Source organism: Ranitomeya imitator, chromosome 2 (genome assembly GCF_032444005.1).
Source record: "Ranitomeya imitator isolate aRanImi1 chromosome 2, aRanImi1.pri, whole genome shotgun sequence".
NCBI classification, from domain to species: Eukaryota; Metazoa; Chordata; class Amphibia; order Anura; family Dendrobatidae; genus Ranitomeya; species Ranitomeya imitator.
Window position 1 is genome coordinate 690,899,094 of NC_091283.1, and position 26,042 is coordinate 690,925,135.

At 43.8% G+C, this 26,042-nt stretch overlaps 1 protein-coding gene across 1 annotated transcript in view; it reads right to left on the reverse strand.

The window, feature by feature from the left end:
* POLR3A (RNA polymerase III subunit A) overlaps positions 1-26,042 on the reverse strand; it is a 567,405-nt gene that overhangs the window by 11,075 nt on the left and 530,288 nt on the right. The gene's annotated exons all lie outside the window — the stretch shown is intronic.

Here is a 26,042-nt window from a genome sequence, read left to right on the forward strand (position 1 = left end):
AATTTGTAATCCTCGAGATGGTTCTACTCCTTCATTGGAGTTCAGCTGTGTTTAATTAAATGGATAGGAAAGGCACACACCTGTCTATATAAAACTTCACAGCTCACAGGGCATGTCAGACCAAATGAGAATCATGAGGTCAAAGGAACTGGCCAAGAAGCTCAGAGACAGAATTGTGGCAAGGCACAAATCTGGCCAAGGTTGCAAAAGAATTTCTGCAGTACTCAAGGTTCCTAAGAGCACAGTGGCCTCCATAATTCTTAAATGGAAGAAGTTTGGGACCACCAGAAGTCTTCCTTGTCCTGGCCATCCAGCCAAACAGAGCAATTGTGGGAGAAGAGCCTTGGTGAGAAAGGTAAAGAAGAACCCCAAGATCACTGTAGCTGAGCTGCAGTAGGGAGTTGGGAGAAAGTTCCACAAAGTCAACTATCACTGCAGCCCTCCACCTTTATGGCAGAGTGGTACAACGGAAGCCTCTCATCATTGCAAGACATATGAAAGCCCTCAGAGAGTTTTCTATAAAACACATGAAGGACTCCCAGACTATGAAAAATAAGATTCTCTGGTCCGATGAGACAAAGATAGACATTTTTGGTGATAATTCTAAGTGGTATGTGTGGTGAAAACCAGGCACTGCTCATCACCTGCCCAATACAATCCCATCTGTGAAACATGGTGGTGGCAGCATCATGCTATGGGGGTGTTTTTCAGCTGCAGGGACAGGACGACTGGTTGCAATTGAAGGAAATATGAATGCAACCAAGTACAGAGATATCCTGGATGTAAACCACTTCCAGAGTGCTCTGGACCTCAGACTTGGCTGAAGGTACACCTTCCAACCAGACAATGACCCTAAACACACAGCTAAAATAACAAAGGAGTGGCTTCAGAACTACTGTGACCATTCATGACTGGCCGAGCCAGAGCCCTGACCTAAACCCAATTGAGCATCTCTGGAGCGACCTGAAAATGGCTGTCCACCAATATTCACCATCCAACCTGACGGAACTGGAGAGGATCTGCAAGGAAGAATAGCAGAGGATCCCCAAATCCAGGTGTGAAAAACTTGTTGCATCATTCCCAAGAAGGCTCATGAATGTACTAGCTCAAAAGGGTGCTTCTACTCAATAATGAGCAAAGGGTTTGAATACTTATGAACCTGTGAGATTTCAGTTTTACTTTTTTAATACATTTGCAAAAATTATTACATTTCAGTTTTCAGTCAAGATGGGGTGCAGAGTGTACAGTAATGACAAAAAAAATTAACTTTTCAATTTATCAAATGGCTGCAATGAAGCAGAGTGAAAAATTTAAAGGGGTATTAATACTTTCCGTACTCACTATAGTGTCACTTTCTCCCATCCAACTATTGTATCTCTGGAGGAAGGGTTCACGGTTGTAAGTCCAACTTTGGGTAAATACTAGTGATGAGCGAGCACGCTCGGCTGGTCTCCGAGTATTTATGAATGCTCGGAGATTTAGTTTTTGTCACCTCAGCTGAATGATTTACGGCTGCTAGACAGGCTGAAAACATGTGGGGATTCCCTAGCAACCAGGCAACCCCCACATGTACTCAGCCTGGCTAGTAGCTGTAAATTTTTCAGCTGAGGTGACAAAAACTAAATCTCCGAACACTTCAAATACTCGGCGATCACCAGAGCGTGCTCGGGAAAACCCGATCAACGAGTACACTTGCTCATCACTAGTAAATACATCTACTGGTAACCATGACCCAAATACCATTAAAAAATGTAATTCTTATAAACAGCAACCTCCCTGGCCCGTCTACAGACATTGGGTTTGGACTGATGCTATTATAGATTTTGACATCCATTCCTAATGGACTGCAGTACAGGTTATGGACACCTTCCATCATCGTCCTGCATTATTTCCATGTTTTATGCACTTAGCACTTTTCCTTGAGAATTTGTACCTTATGTAGTATACGGCTTTCTGAGAGGTCTGGTATGGAACATGACTTCTATTGCAACTAAGGGTACGTTCAGACTAGCGTTGTGCTAGTGTGCGTCGGCGCCGCGTCGGGCGACGCAGCGGCGACGCACGCGTCATGCGCTCCTATGTTTAACATGGGGGACGCATGCGTTTTTGCTTGTTGCGTTTTGCGACAAATGCGTCTTTTTTGCCGCAAGCGTCGGACCAAGAAAACACAACAAGTTGCATTTTTCTTGCGTCCGATTTTCGGCAAAAAATGACGCACGCGTCGCAAAACGCAGCGTTTTTGCGTGCGTTTTGCCGCGTTACGCCGATGCAGCGGCGCACAACGCTAGTTTGAACGTAGCCTAACTGCTGCTCTATGGGATTATGCTTGCATCAGGTGTTTACTAATTTTTATGCACTTTATATTTAAAAAACATCTATCTGTATTAACTATTTATTCGCTTGCACAGTGTAATTCGTTTTTTGTACAGTAAGTGTTGCCATCTCCTGTGTTCTATGTCATTATGCTTTTTTATTTTTTATAATTCTGTTTAATATGTTTTTCAAAAGTTAACAAGACAAATAAACAGCAGTAACAAGAACCCAAGAACTGTAACCCTCCCCAAATCCTCTTCTCTGCGTGCACTCAACATTCAAGTTGTGTTATGGAATTGTTGTATGACTGTTGTGAATTCTGCTCTTGGGCTCCCTCCGGTGGTTATGAGTTGTAGTGCTGTTGTCTTTGGATCGCAGAATTTATCAGGTGTGTTCACTTTTTGCAATTTGGACTCAGCTATTTAGTCCTGCTTGATCCTTTAGTCAGTGCCAGTTGTCCATTGTTTTTGGAGGATTCACATCCCTTACTGGTCTCTCCTGTTTGCTGTGCTTTTCAACAAAGATAAGTCCTGGCTTTGTTTTTGCTGTCCACATGCTGTGGGCCTTATAGTTCAGTGCATTTTCATGTTTTGTCTTGTCCAGCTTGTCTGTGTAAGGATTTTTTGCAGCCAAGCGGTATCTCTGGAGATGCAGATATACCCTCCATGTCTTTAGTCAGATGTGGAGTTTTGTATTTTCTGTGGTGGATATTTTCTAGTGTTTTAATACTGACCACATAGTTCTCTGTCCTATTCTTTCTTTTTAGCTAGTAAGGCCTCCTTTGCTAATCCTGATTTAAGTCTGCGTTTGTCATTTCCCTCTCCTCTCACAGTCAATATTTGTGGGGGGCTGTCTATCCTTTGGGGATTTTCTCTGAGGCAAGATAGTTTTCCCGTTTCTATCTTTAGGGGAAGTTAGTCCTTAGGCTGTGTCGAGGTGTCTAGGGAGTGTTAGGTACATCCCACGGCTATTTCTAGCTGCGCTGCTAAGTTCAGGGTCTGCGGTCAGTACAGGTACCACCTTCTCCAGAGTACGTCACATGCTGCTCCTAGGCCACCAGATCATAACATATGACCACTTATCTGCTGTAACAGATACCATTGGGTATTTTCAAACGGAGCTCGCAATTTTTCCCTAGTCCCTACCTAGAGGAAGAGATGGAACAAAGAAAGACCATGTAGTCAGGAATTTACTGCACATCTTTTCCTTATTGGTCAACGCGTCCATCCACTCCATTTTGAACAGGAACATAATCTTAGCATGTATAAGAGAAAGTGGCGGGATAGTCGGGCTCAACCATTGTTGTAATATGCTTTTCCTGGTTGTCGAGGCCCAAATCATAAGTGTTGCTTTAATATGTTTAGGCAATTTATGATGAGCTTCCTCCAAGATGTTAAAAATGGCCCACTGTGGTGTGAGCGTGAAGCTGATCCCACACAACCTCTGCAATTCATCATGTATGGTGCCCCACAGCTCCTGAATCTTTGAGCAGCTCCATAGGTAGTGATATATGTCAGTATTGCGTGTTTTGCATTTGGAGCACGAATATAGAGTAGAAGGAGACATCCTAGACTGCAGATAAGGGGTGATATAAGCCCTGTGTAGAATCAAAAGAGCCATGTCGGTGTAGCTATTATATGTCAAGAATTTCCTTTGCACTGTGGTAGCATCGAGGAGATCCCCTACCCCTAAGCCCGGAAGGTCTTTTGACCATTTTGCTAATCCCGTATTTTTCCCTTCCCATGACCATCTTTTACGTAATACAGAATAAATGCTACTTATAGAGGCCGGCTGTGATCTTGCATTTCTGATAAAGCCGTCCAGGTTGTTCCTCTCTTCCCCCACCCCTCCAGTCGACAGGCACTTTTGTACCAAGCTGCGTGCCTGAAGGAATAGAAAAGAATTGTAACTAAATAATGGGAAACGCTGTGAGGCTACGTCAAAAGAGAACACAGAGAAATTAAGGTCCAGCAAATCTATTGCTTGCTTACATCCCTAAACAGCCAGAGGATTATAGAATAATGGTGGAGTACCCCTTAGAAACGCAGGATTACCGAGAAATGGTTGAAATGGGGACAGCCCAGCTCGTAAATTACAAAGCCTTCTACAACGTCTCCAAGTCAGTATCGTTTGCCACAACGTCGGGTGTTCATGCATCTCCGTCGGAAGCCCCTCCCCACCCAGATGCAACAATGCCGAAAACACGATGTGTGGTCATATTTGTTGCTTCAAGCCAACATTAGCAAAATGAGAGACACCCCTTAACCAATCGATGGCATATCTAAAGTTAGCTGCCAAGTTATACCTTCCTATGACAGGGAAATTAATTCCGCCCTCTGCCCCGTCGAGGAGGAGGGGTTTGTCTTTATGTAAAGTCTTGTCTAAAGTCCACTTTAAGGGAGGATTTTAGTGAAGGGAATGAGGATGTTGAGTCCATATGGGTGGATATACATGGAGGGAAAAATAGTAACAAAATTCTCATTGGGGTCTGTTGCAAAACCCCAAATATAACAGAAATCATGGAAAGTCTACTACTAAGGCAGATAGATGAAGCTGCAACCAATAATGAGGTCTTTGTTATGGGGGAATTTAACTACCCGGATATTAACTGGGAAACAGAGACCTGCGAAACCCATAAAGGCAACAAGTTTCTGCTAATAACAAAGAATAAATATCTTTCACAATTGGTGCAGAATCCAACAAGAGGAGCAGCACTTTTAGACCTAATACTATCTAATAGACCTGAGAGAATAACAAATCTGCAGGTCGTTGGGCATTTAGGAAACAGCGACCACAATATTGCAGTTTCACTTGCCTTTCACAAGGGGGACTTGTTAGGGAGCCACAAAAACACTGAACTTTAGGAAGGCAAGGTTTGACCAGTTTAGAGATGCCCTTAATCTGGTTTACTGGGACAATGTCCTCAGAAATAAGAATATGGATAAAAGGGAAATGTTTAAGAACATCCTGTATAGGCACTGTAAGCGGTTTATACCTTGTGGGAATAAAAGGACAAGAAATAGGAAAAACCCAATGTGGCTAAACAAAGAAGTAAGACAGGCAATTAGCAGTAGAAAGAAAGCATTTGCACTACTAAAGCAGGATGGCACCGTTGAAGCTCTAAAAAACTATAGGGACAAAAATACTTTATCTAAAAAACTAATTAAAGCTGCCAAAAAGGAAACAGAGAAGCACATTGCTAAGGAGAGTAAAACAAATCCCAAACTGTTCTTCAACTACCATATATACTTGAGTATAAGCCGAGATTTTCAGCCCATTTTTTTGGGCTGAAAGTCCCCCTCTCAGCTTATACTCGAGTCATACCCGGGGGTCAGCAGGGGAGGGGGGTGGGGGCTGTGTAATTATACTTACCTGCTCCCGGCGCGGTCCCTGGACATCCCTGCAGCTTCTTCCTGTACTGAGCGGTCACATGGTACCGCTCATTACAGCAATGAATATGCGGCTCCACCTTCCATAGGGGTGGAGCCGCATATTCATTACTGTATGAGCGGTAACGGTGACCGCTCAATACAGGAAGAAGCAGGTAAGTATACGGGGAGGGGGAGCGCAGTGCTGCACGATATTTACCGCTCCTCGTTCCGGTGCGGCTCCGTCTTCAGTGTCCTCTGGCAGTGACGCTCAGGTCAGAGGGCACGGTGACATAGTCAGTGCGCGCCCTCTGCTGAACGTCAGTGCCGAAGACGGAGCCGCACGGGGAGCAGGTAAAAGTGCCGGGTCCTGAGCGACGGAGAGGTGAATATGTGATTTTTTTTTATGGCAGCAAAAGCAAATGGAGCAAGTGGCTGTGCGGAGCACCTTATGGGGCCATAACACTTGTGCAGCATTATATGGGGCAAGTGGCTGTGCGGAGCATCTGTATGGGGCCATAACACTTGTGCAGCATTATATGGGGCAAGTGGCTGTGCGGAGCATCTGTATGGGGCCATAACACTTGTGCAGCATTATATGGGGCAAGTGGCTGTGCAGAGCATCTGTATGGGGCCATAACACTTGTGCAGCATTATATGGGGCAAGTGGCTGTGCGGAGCATCTGTATGGGGCCATAACACTTGTGCAGCATTATATGGGGCAAGTGGCTGTGCGGAGCATCTGTATGGGGCCATAACACTTGTGCAGCACTATAAGGGGCAAGTGGCTGTGCGGTGCATCTGTATGGGGCCATAACACTTGTGCAGCATTATATGGGGCAAGTGGCTGTGCGGAGCATCTGTATGGGGCCATAACACTTGTGCAGCACTATATGGGGCAAGTGGCTGTGCGGAGCATCTGTATGGGGCCATAACGCTTGTGCAACACTATATGGCGCAAGTGACTGTGCGGAGCATCTGTATGGGGCCATAACACTTGTGCAGCACTATAAGGGGCAAGTGGCTGTGCGGTGCATCTGTATGGGGCCATAACACTTGTGCAGCATTATATGGGGCAAGTGACTGTATGGAGCATCTTATGGGGCCATAACACTTGTGCAGCACTATATGGGGCAAGTGACTGTACGGAGCATCTTATGGGGCCATAACACTTGTGCAGCACTATAAGGGGCAAGTGGCTGTGTGGAGCATCTGTATGGGGCCATAACACTTGTGCAGCACTATATGGGGCAAGTGACTGTACGGAGCATCTTATGGGGCCATAACGCTTGTGCAGCACTATATAGGGCAAATATCTCTATGGAGCATCTTATGGGGCCCTTATTACCCTTTATGCAGGATTATATGGGGCATAATTTAATATGGAGCATCTAATGGGGCCCATCAAACTTTATGGAGCATTAGATGGGGCTCCTGATTCAATATGGATATTCAAAACACAACCTACTGATGTCTCAATTAATTTTACTTTTACTGGTATCTATTTTTACTTTTGAAATTTACTAGTAGCTGCTGAATTTTCCACCCTAGGCTTATACCCGAGTCATTAGGTTTTCCCGTTTTTTTGTGGCAAAATTAGGGGGGTCGGCTTATACTCGAGTATATACGGTATATCAACAGTAAAAGAATCAAAAGTAAAAGTGTAGACCCTTTAAAAAATTGGAAAGAATGGTTGCAGATGACGAGGAAAAGGCTAATATATTAAACACCTTCTTCTCCACGGCATTCACGGTGGAAAATAAAATGCTAGGTGAAATGCCAAGAGACAAAGAAAACCCTATATTAAGGGTCACCAATTTAACCCAAGAAGAGGTGCGAAATCGGCTAAATAAGATTAAAGTCGATGAATCTCTGGGTCCAGATGGCATACACCCACGAGTACTAAGAGACCTAAGTAATGTAAGACAAACCATTATTTCTTATATATAGGGACTCTATAACGACGGGGTCTGTTCCACAGGACTGGCGCATAGCAAATGTGGTACCAATACTCCAAAAGGGCTCTAAAAGTGAACCTGGAAATTATAGGCCAGTAAGTCTAACCTCTATTGTTGGTAAAATATTTGAAGGGTTTCTGAGGGATGTTATTCTGGATTATCTCAATGAGAATAACTGTTTAACTCCATATCAGCATGGGTTTATGAGGAATCGCTCCTGTCAAACCAATCTAATCAGCTTTTATGAAGAGGTAAGCTATAGACTGGACCAAGGTGAGTCATTGGACATGGTATATCTTGATTTTTCCAAAGCGTTTGATACTGTGCCACACAAGTGGTTGGTATACAAAATGAGAATGATGGGTCTAGGGGAAAATGTGTGTAAATGGGTAAGTGGGTTAGTGACAGAAAGCTGAAGGTGGTTATAAATGGTATATTCTCTAACTGTGCCGCTGTGATCAGTGGGGTACTGCAGGGGTCTGTGTTGGGACCTATTATCTTCAACATATTAACGATCTGGTAGAAGGTTTACATAGTAAAATATCGATATTTGCAGATGATACAAAACTATGTAAAGCAGTCAGTTCAAAAGAGTATAGTATTCTGCTACAGATGGATCAGGATAAGTTGTAAAGTTGGGCCGAAAGGTGGCAGATACGGATTAACAATGATAAAAGGTTATACACATGGGAAGAAGGAATCAATATCACCATTACACACTGAACGGGAAACCAATGGGTAAATAACTTACCTGGAGCAGTCAGTGCCAGGCAGCAGCTGTCAAGGCAAACGGGATCATGGGGTGCATTAAAAGAGGTCTGGATACACATGATGAGAGCATTATACTGCCTCTGTACAAATCCCTGGTTATACCGCACATGGAATACTGTGTACAGTTTTGGGCACCGGTGGTCAGGAAGGATATAATGGAACAAGAGTGAATACAAAGGAGGGCAAAAAAATTAATAAAGGGGAGGGGGGAACTACAATACCCAGAGAGATTAGCAAAATTAGGATTATTTAGTCTAGAATAAAGACGACTGAGGGGCGATCTAACAACCATGTATAAGTATATAAGGGGACAATACAAATATCTCTCCGATTATCTATTTATACCAAGGAAGGTGACAGTCACAAGGGGGCATTCTTTGCGTCTGGAGGAGAGAAGGTTTTTCCACCAACTTAGAAGAGGATTCTTTACTGTTAGGGCAGCGAGATTCTGGAATTCCTTGCCTGAGGAGGTGGTGATGGCAAACTCAGTCGAGGGGTTTAAGAGAGGCCTGGATGTCTTCCTGGAGCGTAACAATATTGTAACTTACAGTGATTAGGATCTTTAGAAGGTCGTAGATCTGGGGATTTATTCTGACAGAATATAGGCTGAACTGAATGGACAAATGTCTTTTCGGCCTTGCTAACTATCTACTATATAATTGTCTAAGGGTCACTTCCGTCTGTCTGTCCTTCTGTCTGTCACAGATATTCATTGGTTGCGGCCTCTGTCTGTCAAGGAAATCCAAATCGCTGATTGGTCGCGGCAAAACAGCCATGACCAATTAGCGACGGGCAGAGTCCGGAAGAAAATGGCTGCTCCTTACTCCCCGCAGTCAGCGCCCGCATACTCCCCTCCGGTCACTGCTCACACAGGGTTAATGCCAGCGGTAACGGACCGCGTTATGCCGCGGGTAACTCACTCCGTTACCGCCGCTATTAACCCTGTGTGACCAAGTTTTTACTATTGATGCCACCTACGCAGCGACAATAGTAAAAGGATCTAATGTTAAAAATAATAAAAAAAAAAATAAAAATCATTATATACTCACCTTCCGCCGCCTTTCCCGCTCCTCGCCACGCTCCGGTAACCGCTCCATGCAAGCGGCAAGTTCCGGTGCCAACGATGGTATGGGAGAAGGACCTGCCATGACGTCACGGTCATGTGACCGCGACCTCATCACAGGCCCTGCGCGCCTGCACGAGAAGGACCTGCCATAACGTCACGGTCATATGACTGCGACATCATCACAGGTCCTGCGCGAGGAGGACCTGCCATAACGTCACGGTCATGTGACCGCGACGTCATCACACCCTGGGACCGGAAGCTGCCAACAGAACTACAAAGCGCCCTGGGATCGGAAGGTGGGTATGCTTATTTTTTAACCTGTGACATACGTGGCTGGGCAATATACTACGTAGCTGGGCAATATACTATGTGCCTCTGTGCTGTATACTACGTTGCTGTGCAATATACTACGTGGCTCTGTGCTGTATACTACGTCGCTGTGCAATATACTACGTGGCTCTGTGCTGTAAACTACATCACTGGACAATATACTACGTAACTGGGCAATATACTATGTGGCTGGGCAATATACTACGTGCTGTATACTACATGGCTGGGCAATATACTACGTGGCTGGGCAATATACTACGTGGGCTGTGCAATATACTACGTGGCTCTGTGCTGTATACTACGTCACTGGGCAATATACTATGTGACTGGGCAATATACTACGTGGCTCTGTGCTGTATACTACGTCGCTGGGCAATATACTACGTGGCTCTGTGCTGTATACTATGTCGCTGGGCAATATACTACGTGGCTGGGCAATATACTACGTGGACATGCATATTCTAGAATACCCGATGCGTTAGAATCGGGGCCACCATCTAGTGTTACAATAAAAGCTTCCACTCAATCCACAAAAAAAGCAAGTCCCCACTCAGATCTGTCATCTGTTAATGGAAATATAGGGGGCTTCCACGTTACTGGTAGCACAAAAGACTCTGGAAAAGCTAAATTGCTCCTCGCTCCCCCAAAAATTCAGCAAATTCTCCATTCCCAAATCCAAATGTCCCCTCCCTTCTGAGCCCCAGTGTGCCTAAACAACATTTAGAGCCCACATGTTTGGCATTTCTGTAGTGATGAGAGCCCGCCTTATTTACAGGTGCGTGTCTCCAGAAGCATGAGATGGTATAATGTACTGGTCACTACAACGGCAGTTTGCAATTTTTACTCATCCAACATCCACTGCTGCCTGTTTTTGGAAAACACCCATGCAGTCAAAATCGTCACTACATCTGTAGATAAATTCCCAAAGGGTTATAATTTCAAAAATGTGGTCACGTGAGGGGGATTCTGCTTTTCTAGCACTTACGTGCTCTTTATATGGAATCTACAAACTAGTCTATGAAAATCTGTGCTCCAGGAGGCAAATAGCCCTCTGTCCCTCCCAAGTCACTCCGTATGGCAAAGTAGTACTGTACAGCCACATATGAGGTATTTCTACATTCAGCAGAAATTGTGGGACAAGTTTTGGTGCCATTTTTACCCATTTCCCAGTATGAAAATTTTAAACTTGGGGCTAACACGATCTTGGTGGTAAAAATGTAAATTATTTTTTCTTCACTTCCCAATGGTATAAAAGTTTGTGACACCTGTTTGTCAATATAATCACTGCAACCCTAGATGAATTAATTGAGAGGTTTAATTGGTAAAATTGGGTCAATTATGGGGGGTTCTGCTGTTTTGGCACTTCAGGCGCTCTGTCAATGTAACATGGCACCCTCAAACAAGTGCAGCAAAATGTCATATGCACTGTAATATGGCGCTTCTTTCCTTCTGAGCTTTGCACGGTGTCTCAAAAGAAGTTTTCGACCATGATTTTAATTCTTTTTCTTCTTTTTTTTTTAACAATTATATGGTTCCCAGGGCCTGGAGTAGAGTCTCCTCTCCTCCACCCTGGGTACCAACTGCACATGATCCGCTTACTTCCCGCATGGTGGGCATAAGCCCCATGCGGAAAGTAAGCGGATCAATGCATTCCTATGAGTACAAAAATTGCGGATTGCATTCTAATAATAGGATGCTTAATGTATGTGTTTTATTTGTGTTTTTATAGCGAAAAAAAACGTGAAAAATCCTGAACGTGTGCACACAGCCTAACTGTGCTGCCCGACTAAATCTCTCCTCACTACTCCTCTGCTTTCCCCCTCTGCAAATCTCTTCACTGGCTCCCATTCCCGTATCCAGTTCAAATTACTAATATTAACCTACAAAGCCATCCATAACCTGTCTCCTCCATATATCTCTGAGCTAAACTCCCATTATCTTCCCTCACGTAATCTCCGGTCCTCCCAAGACCTCCTTCTCTCCTCCACACTTATTCGCTCCTCACACAACCGCCTCCAAGACTTCTCAGGAATATCCCCCATCCTCTGGAATTCTTTGCCCCAACATGTCCGACTATCAACCACATTCGGATCCTTCAGACGGAACCTGAAAACTCACCTCTTCAAGAAAGCATACAGCCTGCACTGACCCCGCTGCCTCCTCATCACTACCGAAGCTACCGCCTCACCAACACCGGAGCTCCTGCAACCCTCAACCTACTGTCTCCTTCCCCACCATCCTGTATAATGTAAGCCCGCAAGGGCAGGGTCCTCTGTTATGAACAGGTGATTCAGAACCACAATGGACCTAGTGGTTAAGAGCACACAAAGTGACCTGATAGTTACTAACATAGGACGAGCTCTGAGACGTGGGAACTCTGCTGACCGCAATCCCTAATCCTATCATACCACACTAGAGGTAGCCGTGGATTGCGCCTAACGCTCCCTATGCAACTCGGCACAGCCTGAGAAACTAACTAGCCCTGAAGATAGAAAAATAAGCCTACCTTGCCTCAGAGAAATTCCCCAAAGGAAAAGGCAGCCCCCCACATATAATGACTGTGAGTTAAGATGAAAATACAAACACAGAGATGAAATAGATTTTAGCAAAGTGAGGCCCGACTTACTGAACAGACCGAGGATAGGAAAGATAGCTTTGCGGCCAGCACAAAAACCTACAAACAACCACGCAGAGGGGGCAAAAAGACCCTCCGCACCGACTAACGGTACGGAGGTGCTCCCTCTCCGTCTCAGAGCTTCCAGCAAGCAAGAAAAACCAATATAGCAAGCTGGACAGAAAATATAGCAAACAAAAGTAACACAAGCAGAACTTAGCTTATGCAGGGCAGACAGGCCACAAGAACGATCCAGGAGAGAGCCAGACCAATACTGAAACATTGACTGGAGGCCAGGAACAAAGAACTAGGTGGAGTTAAATAGAGCAGCACCTAACGACTTAACCTCGTCACCTGAGGAAGGAAACTCAGAAGCCGCAGCCCCACTCACATCCACCAGCGGAAGCTCATAGACAGAACCAGCCGAAGTACCACTCATGACTACAGGAGGGAGCTTGACCATAGAATTCACAACAGTACCCCCCCCCCTTGAGGAGGGGTCACTGAACCCTCACCAGAGCCCCCAGGCCGACCAGGATGAGCCAAATGAAAGGCATGAACCAGATCGGCAGCATGAACATCAGAGGCAAAGACCCAGGAATTATCTTCCTGACCATAACCCTTCCACTTAACCAGGTACTGAAGTTTCCGTCTCGAAATACGAGAATCCAAAATCTTCTCCACTATATACTCCAACTCCCCCTCAACCAAAACCGGGGCAGGAGGATCAACGGATGGAACCACAGGTGCCACGTATCTCCGCAACAATGACCTATGGAATACGTTATGGATGGAAAAAGAAGCTGGAAGGGTCAAACGAAAAGACACAGGATTAAGAACCACAGAAATCCTAGACGGACCAATGAAACGAGGCTTAAACTTAGGAGAGGAAACCTTCATAGGAATATAACGAGATGACAACCAAACCAAATCCCCAACACGAAGTCGGGGACCCACACAGCGCCTGCGGTTAGCGAAACGTTGAGCCTTCTCCTGAGACAATGTCAAATTGTCCACCACATGAGTCCAAATCTGCTGCAACCTATCCACCACAGTATCCACACCAGGACAGTCAGAAGACTCAACCTGCCCTGAAGAGAAACGAGGATGGAAACCAGAATTGCAGAAAAACGGCGAAACCAAAGTAGCCGAGCTGGCCCGATTATTAAGGGCGAACTCAGCCAAAGGCAAAAAGGACACCCAATCATCCTGATCAGCAGAAACAAAACATCTCAGATATGTTTCCAAGGTCTGATTGGTTCGTTCAGTCTGGCCATTTGTCTGAGGATGGAAAGCCGAGGAAAAAGACAAATCAATGCCCTAGCACAAAAGGCTCGCCAAAACCTCGAAATAAACTGGGAACCTCTGTCAGAAACGATGTTCTCCGGAATGCCATGTAAACGAACCACATGCTGGAAGAACAATGGCTCAAAATCAGAGGAGGAAGGCAATTTAGACAAGGGTACCAAATGGACCATCTTCGAGAAGCGATCACAAACAACCCAAATGACCGACATTTTTTGAGAGACGGGGAGATCCGAAATAAAATCCATAGAGATATGTGTCCAGGGCCTCTTCGGGACTGGCAAGGGCAAAAGCAACCCATTGGCACGAGAACAGCAGGGCTTAGCCCGAGCACAAATCCTACAGGACTGCACAAACGAACGCACATCCCGCGACAGAGACGGCCACCAAAAGGATCTAGCCACCAAATCTCTGGTACCAAAGATTCCAGGATGACCAGCCAACACCGAACAATGAACCTCAGAGATAACTCTACTCGTCCATTTATCAGGGACAAACAGTTTCTCCGCTGGGCAACGGTCAGGTCTATTAGCCTGAAATTTTTGCAGCACCCACCGCAAATCAGGGGAGATGGCAGACAAAATTACCCCCTCTTTGAGAATACCCGCTGGCTCAGACAAACCCGGAGAGTCGGGCACAAAACTCCTAGACAGGGCATCCGCCTTCACATTTTTAGAGCCCGGAAGGTACGAAACCACAAAGTCAAAACGGGAGAAAAACAGCGACCAATGAACCTGTCTAGGATTCAACCGTTTGGCAGACTCGAGATAAGTCAAGTTCTTGTGATCAGTCAAGACCACCACGCGATGCTTAGCTCCTTCAAGCCAATGACGCCACTCCTCAAATGCCCACTTCATGGCCAGCAACTCTCGATTGCCAACATCATAATTACGCTCAGCAGGCGAAAACTTCCTGGAAAAGAAGGCGCATGGTTTCATCACCGAGCCATCAGAACTTCTTTGCGACAAAACAGCCCCTGCTCCAATCTCAGAAGCATCAACCTCGACCTGGAACGGGAGCGAAACATCTGGTTGACACAACACAGGGGCAGAAGAAAAACGACGCTTCAACTCTTGAAGCTTCCACAGCAGCAGAAGACCAATTAACCACATCAGCACCCTTCTTGGTTAAATCAGTCAACGGTTTAGCAATACTAGAAAAATTATTGATGAAACGACGATAAAAATTAGCAAAGCCCAGGAACTTTTGCAGACTCTTCAGAGATGTCGGCTGAGTCCAATCATACATGGCCTGAACTTTAACAGGGTCCATCTCGATAGTAGAAGGGGAAAAAATGAAACCCAAAAATGAAACCTTCTGAACACCAAAGAGACACTTTGACCCCTTCACAAACAAAGAATTAGCACGCAGGACCTGGAACACCATTCTGACCTGCTTCACATGAGACTCCCAATCATCCGAGAAGACCAAAATATCATCCAAGTATACAATCAGGAATTTATCCAGGTACTCTCGGAAGATGTCATGCATAAAGGACTGAAACACTGATGGAGCATTAGAAAGCCCGAATGGCATAACCAGGTACTCAAAATGGCCCTCGGGCGTATTAAATGCTGTTTTCCATTCATCGCCCTGTTTAATGCGCACAAGATTATACGCACCACGAAGATCTATCTTGGTGAACCAACTAGCCCCCTTAATCCGAGCAAACAAATCAGACAGCAGCGGCAAGGGGTACTGAAATTTGACCGTGATTTTATTTAGAAGGCGGTAATCAATACAAGGTCTCAGCGAACCATCCTTCTTGGCCACAAAAAAGAACCCTGCTCCCAATGGCGACGACAACGGGCGAATATGACCCTTCTCCAAGGATTCCTTTACGTAACTCCGCATAGCGGCGTGCTCAGGCACAGACAAATTAAACAGTCGACCTTTAGGAAACTTACTACCAGGAATCAAATCGATAGCACAATCACAATCCCTATGCGGAGGTAGGGCACTGGACTTGGGCTCATCAAATACATCCCGGTAATCCGACAAGAACTCTGGGACCTCAGAAGGGGTGGATGATGAAATAGACAGAAATGGAACATCACCATGTACCCCCTGACAACCCCAGCTGGACACAGACATTGATTTCCAATCCAATACTGGGTTATGGACTTGTAGCCATGGCAACCCCAACACGACCACATCATGCAGATTATGCAACACCAAAAAGCGAATATCCTCCTGATGCGCAGGAGCCATGCACATGGTCAGCTGGGTCCAGTACTGAGGCTTATTCTTGGCCAAAGGCATAGCATCAATTCCTCTCAATGGAATAGGATACTGCAAGGGCTCCAAGAAAAACCCACAGCGCCTAGCATACTCCAAGTCCATCAAATTCAGGGCAGCGCCTGAATCCACAAATGCCATGACAGAATAGGATGACAAAGAGCAGATCAAAGTAACGGACAAAAGAAATTTCGACTGTACCGTACCAATGGTGGCAAACCTAGCGAACCGCTTAGTGCGCTTAGGACAATCGGAGATCGCATGAGTGGAATCACCACAGTAAAAACACAGCCCATTCCGTCGTCTGTGTTCTAGCCGTTCAGCTCTGGTCAAAGTCCTATTGCATTGCATAGGCTCAGGTTTATGCTCAGATAATACCGCCAAATGGTGCACAGTTTTACGCTCACGTAAGCGTCGATCGATCTGAATGGCCAAAGACATAGACTCATTCAGACCAGCAGGCATAGGAAATCCCACCATGACATCCTTAAGGGCTTCAGACCTCAAAGTGTCAGAATTGTAAAAATTAGCCTGTTGATGAAGGTGAAAACAGCTTCGGGGCAAAGGGATTAAGCAACAACAAAATGGATTTTATCAACTCAGGTATCATTTTAATCTGTATTACGGCACCAACCTGACAGTATCTGTAGTTTACTGAGCACAAACCTGCTAAAAGGTTGACTTTAAATGACCACCGATTGATAAATATTTTTGATAAAATCGTTCTTGTATCTTTCAATGGAGGGCACAGGAACCATAGGTTAATATGCTGCCACCTCGAGGTTGACCCTCAGAATACATCTTCTGGGGTGGGAAAACTAATATCAGTAATGCAGAAGGAAGAATAGTAATCCTTCATGTTTCTACCTGAGCAACTGTCTCTTGATGTACCCTTCTGTTTAACCCCTCTGTGACCTTAGACGTACTATCCCGTCGAGGTGCCCTGGGCTTATCTGACCCTGGACGGGATAGTACGTCATAGCCGATCGGCCGCGCTCACGGGGGGAGCGCGGCCGATCGCGGCCGGGTGTCAGCTGCTTATCGCAGCTGACATCCGGCACTATGTGCCAAAAGCGGTCACGGACCGCCCCCGGCACATTAACCCCTGGCACACCGCGATCAAAGATGATCGCGATGTGCCGGCGGTACAGGGAAGCACCGCGCAGGGAGGGGGCTCCCTGCGGGCTTCCCTGAGCCCCCCGCAGCAACGCGATGTGATCGCGTTGCTGCGAGGGTCTCCTCACCTCCCTCCCTGCTCGAGCCCCGGATCCAAGATGGCCGCGGATCCGGGTCCTGCAGGGAGGGAGGTGGCTTCACAGAGCCTGCTTAGAGCAGGCACTGTGAAGGCTGCAGCGCTGCATGTCAGATCAGTGATCTGACAGAGTGCTGTGCAAACTGTCAGATCACTGATCTGTGATGTCCCCCCCTGGGACAAAGTAAAAAAGTAAAAAAAAATTTTTCCAAATGTGTAAAAAAAATAAAAAAAAAATATTCCAAAATAATGAAAAAAAAAAAAAAATATTATTCCCATAAATACATTTCTTCATCTAAATAAAAAAAAAAAACCAATAAAAGTACACATATTTAGTATCGCCGCGTCCGTAACGGCCCGACCTATAAAACTGGCCCACTAGTTAACCCCTTCAGTAAACACCGTAAGAAAAAAAAAAAAAAAAAACGAGGCAAAAAACAACGCTTTATTATCATACCGCCGAACAAAAAGTGGAATAACACGCGATCAAAAGGACAGATATAAATAACCATGGTACCGCTGAAAGCGTCATATTGTCCCGCAAAAAAAGAGCCGCCATACAGCATCATCAGCAAAAAAATAAAAAAGTTATAGTCCTGAGAATAAAGCGATGCAAAAATAATTATTTTTTCTGTAAAATAGTTTTTATCGTATAAAAGCACCAAACCATAAAAAAATGATATAAATGAGGTATCGCTGTAATCGTACTGACCCGAAGAATAAAACTGATTTATCAATTTTACCAAACGCGGAACGGTATAAACGTCTCCCCCAATAGAAATTCATGAATAGCTGGCTTTTGGTCATTCTTCCTCACAAAAATCGGAATAAAAAGCGATAAAAAAATGTCACGTGCCCAAAAATGTTTTCAATAAAAACGTCAACTCGTCCCGCAAAAAACAAGACCTCACATGACTCTGTGGACCAAAATATGGAAAAATTATAGCTCTCAAAATGTGGTATTGCAAAAAATATTTTTTGCAATAAAAAGGGTCTTTCAGTGTGTGACGGCTGCCAATCATAAAAATCCGCTAAAAAACTCGCTATAAAAGTAAATCAAACCCCCCTTCATCACCCCCTTAGTTAGGGAAAAATAAAAAAAATGTATTTATTTCCATTTTCCCATTAGGGCTAGGGTTAGGGCTAGGATTAGGGTTAGGGCTAGGGTTAGGGCTAGGGTTAGGGCTAGGGTTAGGGCTAGGGTTAGGGCTAGGGTTAGGGCTAGGGTTAGGGCTAGGGCTAGGGTTAGGGCTAGGGTTAGGGTTAGGGCTAGAGCTAGGGTTAGGGCTAGGGTTAGGGTTGGGGCTACAGTTAGGGTTGGGGCTAAAGTTAGGGTTAGGGTTTAGATTACATTTACAGTTGGGAGTAGGGTTGGGATTAGGGTTAGGGGTGTGTCAGGGTTAGAGGTGTGGTTAGGGTTACCATTGGAATTAGGGTTAGGGGTGTGTTTAGATTAGGGTTTCAGTTATAATTGGGGGGTTTCCACTGTTTCGGCACATCAGGGGCTCTCCAAACACGACATGGCGTCCGATCTCAATTCCAGCCAATTCTGCGTTGAAAAAGTAAAACAGTGCTCCTTCACTTCCGAGCTCTCCTGTGTGCCCAAACAGGGGTTTACCCCAACATATGGGGTATCAGCGTACTCAGGACAAATTGGACAACAACTTTTGTGGACCAATTTCTCCTGTTACCCTTGGGAAAATACAAAACTGGGGGCTAAAAAATAATTTTTGTGGGAAAACAAAAAGATTTTTTATTTTCACGGCTCTGCGTTATAAACTGTAGTGAAACACTTGGGGGTTCAAAGTTCTCACAACACATCTAGATAAGTTCATTGAGGGGTCTAGTTTCCAATATGGGGTCACTTGTGGGGGGTTTCTACTGTTTAGGTACATTAGGGGCTCTGCAAACGCAATGTGACGCCTGCAGACCAATCCATCTAAGTCTGCATTCCAAATGATGCTCCTTCCCTTCCGAGCCCTCCCATGCGCCCAAACAGTGGTTTACTGCCACATATGGGGTATCAGCGTACTCAGGACAAATTGGACAACAACTTTTGAGGTCCAATTTCTTCTCTTACCCTTGGAAAAATAAAAAATTGGGGGCAAAAATATAATTTTTGTGAAAAAATATGATTTTTTATTTTTACGGTTCTGCATTATAAACTTCTGTGAAGCCCTTGGTGGGTCAAAGTGCTCACCACACATCCAGATAAGTTCCTTAGGGGGTCTACTTTCCAAAATGGTGTCACTTGTGGGGGGTTTCAATGTTTAGGCACATCAGTGGCTCTCCAAACGCAACATGGCGTCCCATCTCAATTCCTGTCAATTTTGCATTGAAAAGTCAAACGGCGCTCCTTCCCTTCCGAGCTCTCCCATGCGCCCAAACAGTGGTTTACTGCCACATATGGGGTATCAGCGTACTCAGGACAAATTGGACAACAACTTTTGAGGTCCAATTTCTTCTCTTACCCTTGGAAAAATAAAAAATTGGGGGCAAAAATATAATTTTTGTGAAAAAATATGATTTTTTATTTTTACGGTTCTGCATTATAAACTTCTGTGAAGCCCTTGGTGGGTCAAAGTGCTCACCACACATCCAGATAAGTTCCTTAGGGGGTCTACTTTCCAAAATGGTGTCACTTGTGGGGGGTTTCAATGTTTAGGCACATCAGTGGCTCTCCAAACGCAACATGGCGTCCCATCTCAATTCCTGTCAATTTTGCATTGAAAAGTCAAACTGCGCTCCTTCCCTTCCGAGCTCTCCCATGCGCCCAAACAGTGGTTTACTGCCACATATGGGGTATCAGCGTACTCAGGACAAATTGGACAACAACTTTTGAGGTCCAATTTCTTCTCTTACCCTTGGAAAAATAAAAAATTGGGGGCAAAAATATAATTTTTGTGAAAAAATATGATTTTTTATTTTTACGGTTCTGCATTATAAACTTCTGTGAAGCCCTTGGTGGGTCAAAGTGCTCACCACACATCCAGATAAGTTCCTTAGGGGGTCTACTTTCCAAAATGGTGTCACTTGTGGGGGGTTTCAATGTTTAGGCACATCAGTGGCTCTCCAAACGCAACATGGCGTCCCATCTCAATTCCTGTCAATTTTGCATTGAAAAGTCAAACGGCGCTCCTTCCCTTCCGAGCTCTCCCATGCGCCCAAACAGTGGTTTACTGCCACATATGGGGTATCAGCGTACTCGGGACAAATTGGACAACAACTTTTGAGGTCCAATTTCTTCTCTTACCCTTGGAAAAATAAAAAATTGGGGGCAAAAATATAATTTTTGTGAAAAAATATGATTTTTTATTTTTACGATTCTGCATTATAAACTTCTGTGAAGCACTTGGTGGGTCAAAGTGCTCACCACACCTCTAGATAAGTTCCTTAGGGGGTCTACTTTCCAAAATGGTGTCACTTGTGGGGGGTTTCAATGTTTAGGCACATCAGTGGGTCTCCAAACGCAACATGGCGTCCCATCTCAATTTCTGTCAATTTTGCATTGAAAAGTCAAACTGCGCTCCTTCCCTTCCGAGCTCTCCCATGCGCCCAAACAGTGGTTTACTGCCACATATGGGGTATCAGCGTACTCAGGACAAATTGGACAACAACTTTTGAGGTCCAATTTCTTCTCTTACCCTTGGAAAAATAAAAAATTGGGGGCAAAAATATAATTTTTGTGAAAAAATATGATTTTTTATTTTTACGGTTCTGCATTATAAACTTCTGTGAAGCACTTGGTGGGTCAAAGTGCTCACCACACATCCAGATAAGTTCCTTAGGGGGTCTACTTTCCAAAATGGTGTCACTTGTGGGGGGTTTCAATGTTTAGGCACATCAGTGGCTCTCCAAACGCAACATGGCGTCCCATCTCAATTCCTGTCAATTTTGCATTGAAAAGTCAAATAGCGCTCCTTCCCTTCCGAGCTCTCCCATGCGCCCAAACAGTGGTTTACTGCCACATATGGGGTATCAGCGTACTCAGGACAAATTGGACAACAACTTTTTGGGTCCAATTTCTCCTGTTACCCTTGGTAAAATAAAACAAATTGGAGCTGAAGTAAATTTTTTGTGTAAAAAAGTTAAATGTTCATTTTTATTTAAACATTCCAAAAATTCCTATTAAACACCTGAAGGGTTAATAAACTTCTTGAATGTGGTTTTGAGCACCTTGAGGGGTGCAGTTTTTAGAATGGTGTCACACTTGGGCATTTTCTATCATATAGACCCCTCAAAATGACTTCAAATGAGACGTGGTCCCTAAAAAAAAAATGGTGTTGTAAAAATGAGAAATTGCTGGTCAACTTTTAACCCTTATAACTCCCTAACAAAAAAAAAATTGGTTCCAAAATTATGCTGATGTAAAGGAGACATGTGGGAAATGTTACTTATTAAGTATTTTGTGTGACATATCTCTGTGATTTAATTGCATAAAAATTCAAAGTTTGAAAATTGCGAAATTTTCAACATTTTCGCCAAATTTCCGTTTTTTTCACAAATAAACGCAGGTACTATCAAAGAAATTTTACCACTATCATGAAGTACAATATGTCATGAGAAAACAATGTCAGAATCACCAGGATCCGTTGAAGCGTTTCGGAGTTATAACCTCATAAAGGGACAGTGGTCAGAATTGTAAAAATTGGCCTGGTCATTAACGTGCAAACCACCCTTGGGGGTAAAGGGGTTAAACTTGCATCCCTAGGTGTAAAGGTAAGAGATCCACAAAAATGTGGACTGAAGACAAAGTATGAAACAGTTACAAGGAGGTGTCCTAGATTAGTCAGAGCTTTTACATTGACAGTTTAGAAACAAGAGAAGAATTTTAGTCTTCGTGGTTGTCTGACATCTGCCAGAGCAAACTGTGATGACCCACAAGGCAATTAAACGTCCGAATGGAGCTGTGAGAGACAGGTAGAGATGCACAGCTCAACTTCAGATTAGTAAAGACCTCTTCTAGAAATGAGAGGCAAAGTACCTAAAAGTAAGTAGAGCAATCTCCTCATTAAGGTGAAAGGTAGAGAACACACTATGGAGAAAGGAGAAAGTCGAATACAGGCGAAAGCTACCACTTGGAGCCTCGGCTGATAGAAGAGATCATTAAGAGGAAAAAAAATCACTGTGCTGGAAAGACAGATGGAGAGAACTCTCTAATTGTCATGAATGAAGAGGACTAAAGCGTGTCCAAGATCAGCATGGGATCCTGCAGATGCACAGGGGTTAATACAGTTGTCTCAAATTTGGCCTACCAGGGGACAATGCCTTCAAACTTCAAACAAATACCTTCAAACTCGGGAACAATGCCTTCAAAAGGCAGAGAATTTGTGGGACTTCTCAAAAAAAAAAAAATTAAGCCCACTGTCAAGAGGATACAGGGTGACAAGTCTAGGACTCAAGATGCATCAATCCCAGTATCTGATCAATCATCTAAGACAACTCAAATGCACAGTGGGCCAATATTAAAAACTTGGACAAATTCATGTGCCAAACTTGATATTTATTAAACAAATGTCTACAATTAAGGAAGCTTTTCCTTCTTATTAAATATAATGATGAACCTTTTAATAAAGAAAAACTAAGCTTTTCTTAAACATTGAATCTGAAACAAGCAACGCTTAATACCATAAACACATATGAAATCAAATGTCAAATAAAAGACATACCTTCGCCTACTGTATCCTCACACATCCCTTGTAGATTGGGAGCCCTCGCAGGCAGGGTCCCCTCCTCCTGTACCAGTCGTGACTTATATTGTTTAAGATTACTGTACTTGTTTTTATTATGTATACCACTCCTCAAATGTAAAGCATCATGGAATAAATGGCGATATAATTAATAATAATAACTATAATAATATCTGTGGCATTCATTTCTTAAATTCTTAAAAAAAATCTTATAATTTTGTTTCATTTATTAGCGTTCTGAGTTAAATTTCAATGGTAATATCTTTTACACTGGCTCACCATAATAAAATAAAATATTAGTTTCCTTCAGTGAAAATCCAACCAATGGAGAAGTTCTAGCAAACATGATCAAGACAAGCAAAGGAATAACATTGAGACAAAAAAATCTGCCTAGGGTAGGGAGAACTCCAATACTGGAGGAAAAGTTAAGTTTGAGGGGATGGTACTTAGCAGTAAACGGGAATGCAAAGGGTGTGGTGACTCAAATAGAAGGAAATAAAGGAAAATAGAGGACAGAAATACATAATCCGCACTGAATAATAGCAGAGTAAAGATGGTAGGGAGTGAACAAAAAGGGTAAGATCTCAAATACAAAGGGAAAGGATAACAATGTACAAAAAAACTAAATGGAGAATACATGACCAAATAGAGCAATAAAATAAATCATTTTAATGAGCACATTGGCTCAATAGTATGCCTGTGCCCTGCTTCTGGAGAAGGTAGAGGGTAGGAGGCACTGTGCACACAGATGTTAGGGGAGCACAAGGGAAATACGCACTGATGTGTGGAGAGGAGGAAACTTCAGGCACTTGTGAGGAAATGTCATAGCTGGGGAGCGAGTTACTATGGGGCATGTTGTAAACAGCCTTGTAGTAACCAGGGAGCATGTACGACAGGAAACGAGGGATTTGAAGTATTAGCGGTGCTCTTTACCAGCAAGCCAGCTCTAGTAGACATTTGGTATTTCCTCGTAGGCCAGATACACTACCGTTCAAAAGTTTAGGGTCACTCAGAAATGTCCTTATTTTTTAAAGAAAAGCACAGTTTTTTCCAATGAAGCTAACATTAAATGATTCAGAAATACACTCTATATATTGTTAATGTGGTAAATGACTATTCTAGCTGCAAATGTCTGGTTTGTAATGCAGTATTCTTCATAAGTGTATAGAGACCCATTTCCAACAACCATAACTTCAGTGTTCTTATGGTACTTTGTGTTTGCGAACTGTAAGAAGGCTAATGGATGGTTAGAATACCCTTGAAAACCCTTGTGCAAATATGCTAGCACAGCAGAAAAGTTTGGCTGATTAGAGAACCTATAAACCTGACCTTCCTTTGAGCTAGTTAAGAATTGGGAGCATTACATTTGTTGGTTCCATTAAACTCTCAAAATGGCCAGAAAAAAAGAACTTTCATATGAAACTCGGCACAGTCTATTCTTGTTCTTAGAAATGAAGCCTATTCCATGTGAGAAATTGCCAAGAAACTGAAGATTTCCTACAATGGTGTGTACTACTCCCTTCAGAGGAGAGCACACACAGGCTCTAACCAAAGTAGAAAGAGAAGTGGGAGGCCCCGCTGCACAACTGAGCAACAAGACAAGTACATTAGAATCTGTAGTTTGAGAAATCGACACCTCACAGATCCTCAACTGGCAGCTTCATGAAATAGTACACACAAAATGCTAGCATCAATGTTTACAGTGAAGAGGTGACTCTGGGATGCTGGCCTTCAGGGCAGAGTGGCAAAGAAAAAACCATATCTGAGACTTGCTAATTAAAGGAAAAGATTAATATGGGCAAAAGAACAGACATTGGGCAGAGGAAGATTCGAAAAAAGTTATGTTATGGACAGATGAATCCAAGTTTGAGGTGTTTGGATCACACAGAAGAACATTTGTGACACACAGAACAACTGAAAAGATGCTGGAAGAGTGTCTGACGCCATCTGTCAAGCATGGTGGAGGTAATGTGATGGTCTGGAGTAGCTTTGGTGCTGGATTTGTACAAGGTAAAAGGGATATTGAATAAGGAAGGCTATCACTCCATTTTGCAACGTCATGACATACCTTGTGGACAGCGCTTGATTGGAGCCAATTTCATCCTACAACAGGACAATGACCCAAAGCACACCTCCAAATTATGCAAGAACTATTTAGAGAAGAAGCACACAGCTGGTATTCTATCTGTAATGGAGTGGTCAGCGCAGTCACCAGATCTCAACCCCATTGAGCTGCTGTGGGAGCATGCCGTATGGTACGCAAAAAGTTCCCATCAAGCCAAACCAACTTGTGGGAGGGGCTTCTGGAAGTATGGGGTGAAATTTCTCCAGATTACCTCGGCAAATTAACTGCTACAATGCCAAAGGTCTGCAATGCTATAATTGCTGCAAAGAGCATTCTTTGACAAAAGCAAAGTTTAAAGGGGAAAATTATTATTTCAAATAAAAATCTTTTTTTCTAACCTTGTCAATGTCTGGACTAGATTTTAAATTCATTTGGCAACTCATTTGATTAATAAAAGTATGAGTTTTCATGGAAAAAACAAAATTGGGTGATCCTAAACTTTTGAACGGTAGTGTATGATTAAACTGCGGACCAGATTTGGCCTGCAGGAGTTAGATTCACATCTATGGTCTAAGATATAATGAGATTGAAAACATAAAGAGAGAAAGTTAGTACCTAACTTATCACGGCTAAGACTGGTCCGAGGCTCAGACCCATGTGTGCCTCTAATTCACACTAGGCTAAACTGAATAACTGTGTGTCAGCTGCCCAGGTGCAGTCTGTTCAGGAGGAATCAGTTTTTTTTCCTCTAAGATGTATTCTTAATGTCAGCCTCCAAGTGGCATCATTCCACCAATGAAATGGCAGAGAAAAGTTTATTTATCGATGTTCGTATCGTGCCACTGGTTGACCGTATAGATCAGGGGTGGGCAATTAATTTTGCCATGGGGCCGCATGAGAAAGTGGGATGGTTTTAGAGGGCCAAACTAATATAATTACCGTATTTTTTAGAGTACAAGACGCACCGGACCATAAGGCAGACCCCAAATTTGGGGTGAAAATTGCAGAAAAAAAGATTCTTTATAAGATGGGGGTACGTCTTATTGTCCGAATTTACAGTATCTTACGGTAA